A 9,360-nucleotide genomic window follows, 5' to 3' on the forward strand; every position below is an offset into this window, starting at 1 on the left:
TTAAAACTTCATTGTCATCATCTGCGAGTACTGAGCTGTAATACTGCAGGCCTATTCAAGATCTATTTCTTAATTGGTCTTAGATAGGTTAATTGCAATTCAGAGACAAGCTATTACTAGTGGGATGCGAGTGTATGATGCAATGGGACAGAGCATGAGCTATTGTCTGGAATGCCTGCGGAACAGCATAGTTATTTTAAGCTTATTTTTAATATTATATTATATTATATTATATTATATTATATTATATTATATTATATTATATCACATCACATCATATCATATCATATCACATAATATCATATCACATCACATCATATATCATATCATATCATATCATACCATATTGTATCATATATAAGGAAATAAATATATTATTATTTTAAGGTTATGCTTAGAAACATTTTTATTACATAGATTTCTGGAGTTTCTTTCACCAGCCAGCTCCTCCTTCTGTGGATCTACCCCTGCAGCTGTTACAAACTTCACATCAACTGCTTGTGTGTCTCTGTGCTAATGAAAGGGCTGGGGACCTTTGGTGAATGGGACAACACCAATAATGGGAGTTTTAAGAGACTTTTTTCTTCTACTTAGTAATCAGTTGCAGTCTTAAGACAACAAAACTGTCTGAGTACTTGTGAAATCTCACTGCATACAGAAAACAGCTCTTGAACCATAGACTCATAGAATGCATTGGGCTGGAAGGGACCTTTAAAGGCCATCTAGTCCAACTCCCCTGCAGTGAGCAGGGACATCTTTAGCTAGACCAAGTTGCCCAGAGCCCCATCCAGCCTGATTGTCCTCACAGTGCCTGTGTGAAAGTGCTATGAAAAGTACCCAGGACTTAATGGTGCCATCATTACATTATGAACACTTTTGTGATCAAAGCATTTCAAAATGATCTCGCAAGCATTTTCTAATTTGTCTAGAATCATTCGATTGAATAACTCTCTGCAGCTTTCTTTCTCGGTTATACCAAGAAATGCTATTAATATATTAATGCTTCTGTGTGGTGGGCTCTGGATAGCCAGCCTTTTTCAGGTAATCTCCTTGAAATAGTATTGTATATGGAAAATGTATAGTTATCTAATCCTTTATAATAATATCCCTATATAATAATATAGGGCCTTTACAGGTCCATTTAGCTGACAACAGTTATACCTGTGTGCAATATCAGGACTGAACAGAAGACTCAGTCTCAAACTTTCCAGGGAAGGTGTAGACAAATAAACTATCATTGGTCTTGGGTTCTTCTGCAGTGGGAGGATCAACAACCTCTCAAATTGTCATCAAAACAAGTGATAGCGTTACTGCTGATCTCTGCCCACTGGGGTTTAATCACAGTTTGTTCAAGTCACGGTTTGTAGGTAGAAGTGATATCTGCCATCAGAACAGCTGAAGTCATAGAGAGAGCTACAAGCTTTTAGTCATACAAACCTTTTCTCAGCTCTAAAAAACTCAGCTTTTTCAAACAGAGATGGATAACTTCTGAGCTAAAAACAGAGAACACTTGCCTGGTCGTACATTACTCATGAATATAAGGCCACATTTTAATGCACATTTAGTTGTACCCTATTCTCTGAGTAACCTTGTTTGTATCAGTTGGTTATTTGGGGAATATTGTCCTTATTACCCAAGTCTGTGTGACTGTTAATCTCTTGCTGATAACTGACTACAGTATTTGATTGTATATGAAACTTTATATGAAACACACAAAAAGAGCAAAAGCTTCACAGGTGAGGTTAGGAGCAAACAGAAAAATACTTTAGTAAGTCAGTCAGCTGCTGGGGCAAACTGGAGAGTCAAGTCACTTGAAGATATCAGTATCTATGTGAAGATCTTTTCTATATTTTCCCCACACTTTTGTTCACATTTCATCAATTTCCTCTGTCTTCCACTGAGAGAGATGATTGAAACCTACATTACAGCTTGATAAATACCTCCTCTTAAGAAGATCCCAAGACTGACGTAACTTGACAGAAAGCAAATCCTCATACTTGAAATCTAAATACCCTTCTTGTCCAATTCTTTCAGATACCGTAAGCTAACATAAAAGGGATGAATCTAGGCTTTTAAATAATTTCTGTTAAGCATGGGATTTCACTCTTTCTAGACCAACAAATTATTTCCCCTTGATAATATTTGAAATATGGTAAATGTATGAAAAAAAAATCAAACAGTTTTCCTTGCGGAAAACCAAGGATACCTGGCCTCATTACTAATCCTGATTTGGCAGATGTGGACTGTCATGTGTTGTCAGAAGGTAAATACAAGGCATTTTTATATTTTCTTTAGTCCTTTTCCATTCATCTCAATTATTCCAAATGTTGGTAGCATTTAAAAGGAAGTTGCATATTGCAGTACCTTCTATATTCTGTCATTTGTTACCTACAGCTGTAATTTTGTAATTTTGCAAGCCAATTACTTTCTTATTACTCTACAGATTGCCTGGATTTATGAATTATTATATATATATAAATGTAATTGTTAACTTAGAAACAAACCTATGTGCACCAAGATGTATATTGTCCTGAAGGACTGGAAAATAGTCAGGGGAGAAGACTCAACAGAATAGGAAGGGCAATTAGGAATAAAAGACCTTCTTCAGGTTGCAGGAAACACTTTTATGGTCAAGTGTCCAAAGAAGGAAAAAAATTGAAAACATAAATTCTAGCACTGTAATGTAAACACTAATAAAGAAAGCAAAATAAAATATTGATAAATAATTTGATAAAACTGTAAGAACAGTAACAAGAATGTTTTTCATAGCAGATAAGAAATTGTGTGAAACGACATTTGACGGCTAAGAAATTACTCAAGCATGAAAAGAGCAATCAAGGATCATAAAGCCATAGCAAAAAAACTGTATGAATTCTGTGTTGATGGTTGCTCTAGAGGAGGACATACAGGTTCCTAGACAAGAAATTTTCTATACAGGGAGCAAGTTGTAGAAAGAAGTGATCAGATGTCACAGTGAGGGGAAGATAGCATGACAGTCTTGCAGGGATGTGGGCTGGAACTCCCTCTGTCCAAATTATAAATAGCCTAGAAAAAGGGATGGGAAAGTTGCAGATGATTCAAAACCATTCATGGTAGTAAATGTGTACAAAGAGTTACAAAAGTCTCTCACAGGACTGAATGACTAAGGATAATATAGGAAATTCAATACCCAAATAATGCATGTAGGGAAAACCAATTGTAAACTATGCATTGATGTGCTCTAAATTAGCTATTACCACTCAGCAAAGAGATCTTGACTCATTGTGTGTATGAAAATGTCATCTCAAAACTCAGAGGCAATAAAAAACCCTAAACAGATTGTTAGAAATTATTGGGAAAGGAATCAAAAACAAAACAGAAAGATCATTATGCCATTGTGAATCCCTGGTGCATCCCATGACTGCTGCATGCAGTTCTGGTCCCCTCTGTATCAGTAAGGATACAGCAGAAAAAGAGTGTGAAAATGGCCATTAGTAGAACAGCCAAAGGCTTCCTTCATGAACAGGGATTGAATAGACTCAATGCCCCACCATTTGGAAAAAGAAGGATTGAGGGCAAGTCTGTAAAGTCACGAATGGCATGGAGATGGAGAAGTGGGAATAACTAGTAATTGTTTCTCTAGTACAAAATTTAAGAGGAAACCAAGTACATTATCAGGCAGCAAACAAAAAGGCATTATTTTTTCACATGTAATTAAATCATAGATCTCAATCTGAAGGATGTAATAGAATGTATACATGGATGTAAAGATAGGGCTATTTAAATAGAAAGATGTGGCTGACATGTCCAGCCCATGAAGTCTGTAAGACTGCACAAAATGGGAAAGAGTATAATGGAGGGAGAGTTGTGCTGTGCATGCTCTAGTAGTGTCGTGTTTATTACTAAAGATCAGACACTGGGCACAATAGAACTGTGGCCTGACTCAGTATACTGAGTCCAGTACATCTCAGAAGCTTTTCAGGGTTTTATCATCACTAGTTAATGTCAGTTTGCACCTATCTAATAGATACAAGTGTCTAGTGCTAACAGGGGATTTCTCTGTTTAAGAAACAGCACTGCCTTTATAAGCCGCATAGTATCATTTGGTGAGAATAAATAAAAGGATTTATGAAGCGGAAGAGATTCAGTGTGAGTGTTACTGGACTCGTTTGTGGCATTGGAGGGAGGTTAGGAGATCTCAGATGATTCAGAAAACAGATTTTTCTTTTGCTCACATCCAAACTCTGTAAGGCAGTAAGTCCAGCTGTAAGTTGCTTGTCTTTCCTGTCTCTGGTAGTAGACACAAACATCCCTCTTTATGATCTGTCTCTCTTAATGATGGACATTCTTCATTGCAGACAAACATTTTGCTCATTTCTGATTGTAGTGACATTATAAATCTTACCTCATGCTTAGTGCTATAAAACTGCTTGCAGCAGGAATGGGGAAACAACAGTTGCAGAAAATATTATGCTACAAGAAATTAAACTAATGTAGTACTGAAACCTTCTGTAGCGATAATTTTGCTGTGTCCCAATATTTGGGGTCTTTGTGCCATGTTATTTCCCACATTTGGGCCCTGGCAGGCGGAGAGGTGCAGTTCACTTCCTTCCACTCTGTGTCATTACACTGTATTTGTTTTCACTGTTTGCACAGATGTAACTATAAAAACTTTACTTTAATGACAGCTGTGAGAGCTTGGGAAAACCCACCTGGAAAACCAGCTTGTTTTTTAATATATTTTGTTCAGAAAACCTCACCAAACTTGTAGGCTTAGGGAGAGCTTAAATAAAGCCAGTGGAGACTGGAGAAGAGGGGGAAAAGGCATGAAGCAGAAGCACAAAATCATTATTATCACCATCTAAAGGGTCCTGGACAAGCTGGAGAGGTGGGCCCATGTGAATCTCATGAAGTTCAACAAAACCAAGTGCAAGGTCCTGCAATACAAGCTGGGGGATGATGTGATAGAGAGCAGCCCTGCTGAGAAGGACTTGGGGGTACTGGTGGATGAAAATCTGGATATGAGCCAACAATGAGTGCTTGCAGCTCAGAAGGCTAATCGCATCCTGGGCTCTATCAAGAGAAGCTTGGCCAGCAGATCAAGTGGTGAGACCTCACCTGGAGTACTGCATCCAGCTCTGGAGCCCTCAATACAAGAAGGACATAGACATGTTGGAGCGGGTCTAGAGGAAGGCCAAGAAGGTGATCAGGGGACTGGAGCACCTCCCCTATGAGGACAGGCTAAGATAGTTGGGGTTGTTCAGCCTGGAGAAGAGAAGACTCCAGGGAGATCTTATAGTGGCCTACCAGTACCTGAGGGGAGCCTACAGGAAAGATGGGGAGGGACTGTTTACAAGGGCACGTAGCGATAGGACGAGGGACAATGGTTTTAAACTAGAAATGGGTAGATTTACTTATTAGGAAGAAGTTCTTTACCATAAGGGAGGTAAAGCACTGGAACAGTTTGCCCAGAGAGGTGGTGGAGGCCCCATCCCTGGAGATGTTCAACATCAGGCTTGATGGGGCTCTGGGCACCCAGATCTAGCTAAAGATGTCCCTGCTCACTGCAGAGGTGTTGGACTAGATGACCATTAAAGGTCCCTTCCAGCCCAATGCATTCTATCATTCTATGATTCTATGATTCTATGATTCTATGATTATAAAAGGAATAGATGACAAACAGTCAAAAAACCCCTGTGATAAGGTCATGGATTGAGGAGGAACATTTTTTGCTGTTGTTTGATTTGGATCAGCAAATATTCCCGACACCCTAACCATCTCAGTGTTATTTTTATTCCCATAAATCCTCATGTTTCGCAAGTGGAACAAGGGCAAACACCTTAAAACTGAGCTAGATGCCAAAAAATGATGAATAGAAGGGAAGATTTTCCAGCAACTTAGACGTTTCTGAAGACTGAAAAAATAGAAACGCTAACACTTCCCACCTTCTTTGGAAAATAAGGTATGTTCTAAGATGAAATCTATAAAGTAATAATGTACCTTTCATTTTTTGCCAAGGTTACTTTATTTTTAAAAAACCCCTCTGTTTTAGTTTGTGGAAGGTGTGACTATTCAGAAAATTGCTGTTGACAAAAATGGGACACCTAAAACTTCAGTGATTTTAGCCCTTGAGGACAGAACAAATTAAACTGTTACTATTTGCAATACAGAATTAGACAAACGCAGACATGATGAACACTTACAAAAAGTCATCAATGTTCCAAAGAACTTAATGTCGATGATGATAGAAAAAAATATTCAAAATATAAGGAAAAAGGGGTATTTTTTCCATCATAAGTAGCCAGAACTGACAATTTGAAGGATCTGTTGGGTTTTTACGATGCATGAAGTATTCCATACTGCCCTTTGAGCAGATCATTCTTAGCTGGATGATTTCTTAAATGTTTGAAAACAGAAAATAGGTTTGAAAACTGAAATTTCCACCCATGATTTAAGTAAATATTGTTGCAGAAGTAGCTTGGTTACATACTTGACTACAGTGAGCAAAATAAAACAAACAATGAAGAATCCATAGTTAGAGGCCAAGTCCTGGTGCAATATAAATAGATCTAACTCCTCTGAATTAAGTTTTGCTAAACCAGTGTGGACCTGTCTATTTGGGAAGATTTTCTATCGATCAAGTACCTAGCCTGAATTTAAAAACTAGGAAATCTTATTTCTCTTCCATCCCTATTTATCTGAAGCTTCAACATGTGTTTTCTGCAAAAGGCTGTGTAAACTAAACCATGAGGTCACATCGTCCTGTTCAGAAATTTGTCACCTCTGATGTTCTGATCTGCACTGGAATCACTGTTCTTGTCAGCATCCATTTTGGGGACAACCCCCCTGAATTCTTAGTATAATTTATGACTTGGCATACTTAGACTCTTGTTTTGTCTCTTGTACGTTTATTGACACATTTCCCAAAAGCATGGCTTTGTAAGTCTCTGGCCATGTCTGTAATATGGAACTGAGAGCATCTGTTATTGGACATGGCTGCTTTTCTGGCTATACCTTGGTCTATATTAGGATATGAACTCAGTATCAGCATGTGAACACTGCATTATTTTAATCCAAAAGAAAACCATGAACAGCCAGGAAAGAGGTGTGGTGATCTAGTCCCTATGCCAGTAGAAGAGAGCAAGAGCAGCCTGAGGCATATCCACAATGCAACTCAGAAGGTAAGTAAAGAGACAGCCTAAGCCAGATACACTGTGGACTATGTACATGTGATGCTCACAGAAGAGTTACAATGGACCAAGTGCATTTATTACTGCTCCCCCTGAAGCTGGCAGGACAGAATCTCTGGTGATATGACACTGTTACTTGGTTGTGTAATGGCAGGGAAATAGATATAAACAATTACATAGTGTAGCTTGACTCATCTTGTTCTTCAGTTTTACAAACCAGGGATGGGATTTGGAGCAAACTGGTCTATATAGCATCATGACTGGCTTTTTGCATCATTTCAATGAAGAAAAATTCCACTGCAGTCAATTGAACTACATATAAGTAAAATTTGTCTGTGGTAACAGGATCTAACTCATTCGCTCCACCAGCATAGTCCACATTTTCAGTGATTTGATTTGGTAGAAGGAAGTATAATGTGAATCTTACAGCTATTCTAGAGTACACACTGAATTTAATCCATGTGCTATTGAAAACATTTTACTAGGCATTAAGGAATGTATTTTGCAACAAAACATTTATGATAGAAATGGATAATTGTCAAACAATTCTGCTTTACTACATTGCTAAATTCAATATAATACCATACAGTGTTATCAGTGACGACTGTCCTCCTACTACCAGTAAGGGTGTAAAATTCTTTGGTATTCTTGTTAGAGAATAATTCACCTACCAGAGGCATTTCCTTTAATCTAGTTTATCTGTTGCTGTCAAAGATATGTATTTTTAAACCTTTATTTCTAGAAAATCATTAAGTTATTAAAACCAAATAAGAGGAAAGAAGACAGTTGGTAGTACAACATAAATCATAACTGAAAACATTCTGGTAGTATAATACTGCCAGACATTTTGAATGGTTTGCAAGGCTCTGAAGAGTGCCATGGTAGTATGGCTTTTTAACATTCTGCTCAGTAGTTAAAGGGTATTCAACCTGATCTGCCTTTGTTGATAGCTGATATTATTTGACATTTTAACAAGGTTCTGTATTTGCAGAAGCATCTTATGGCAGCATTTTCAACATCAGAGTCTATCACAAAAAACATTTCAACTGTTTTGCAAACAAACTTTCTTCCAGTTAATAATTAAACAGAGGAACAGCTTGCGGTATATGCTTGGAACTAATTTTACTATGTATAGTTGGAAATGACAAGAGCACATGAAGATGTGACTGAAGCCTGGTAGCATTTAAATACTCAGTACTTCCTCTGTTACCTTGACTAGTGTAAAGTTGGTTCCCAAGGTAAAAACTAAGTGGTCTGCTGGCATATGGTATAACCTCCATTTGAGCGCTAAAAGCTGGATACTGTTTTTGTGAAACAGATGTTGAGTGCAGCAAAGCACAACTGACTCTATCTAACAGCTGGGAATCCTTCGTGACCCATATAGCTAGAAATAAACACGGTCCTATGCTTGGCAAAAGTGTAAGGAAGCAAATTTTCATTTGTTAAGGCCTTATCAAAATGAAGAATAAATGTTTTTATCCATAAACTGATTTTATTCACCAGAGTAATCTTTCCAGCAGCTTATGCAATGGCCTTATAATATTACAGGCACCCTTTGCCAGATGAACGCTGCAGTTGCACTGACATATAGTGCAGATGGAAAATAAACATCTGCCTCAATCAAGAGAGAAGACCAAAGACAAGGTTGACGAATATTATCTGGCATGACTATCTTTGCAGGAAAGCATATAAATGCTACAGGACCAAAACCACTGGCATCGTCTGGTGTTGTCCTTATGTGGTTACTGACCATGAAGAGAGATGATTAGTATGCATTCTCCAAGGAGGAGTAGTGCAGATGCTCAGGATGATATGATTCCAACTCACTAGTATGTGTTTTGCTATAGCCATACTATGCTAGCAACAGAGCAGTTTGAAATATTTTTTCTCAGTGTTTCAGTGTCATTTTGTATCCTCAAATGTACTTCTTTTTTTTTGGAGGGGGGGGGGGAGAGAGAAGATCTAGCAGCAGCTATGTTGTTAAACATAATTAGAAAATGTATGTAGTGGTAATTTTCAGTCCTACTTTTATTAAACCACTTTAGGAAAAAATATTTCTGTCCTGTTTTAAACACAGTCAGTTTGTAGAGAAGGACTTATATGTGAAGATCAGTCAACTGACAGCAAACTATTCAATTGATTCCCATTTTACCATTGGGAGAGAGAGTAGCATACATTTAAAGTAATTCTG

This window comes from Leptosomus discolor, chromosome 5 (genome assembly GCF_034619465.1).
Source record: "Leptosomus discolor isolate bLepDis1 chromosome 5, bLepDis1.hap2, whole genome shotgun sequence".
Lineage (NCBI taxonomy): Eukaryota > Metazoa > Chordata > Aves > Leptosomiformes > Leptosomidae > Leptosomus > Leptosomus discolor.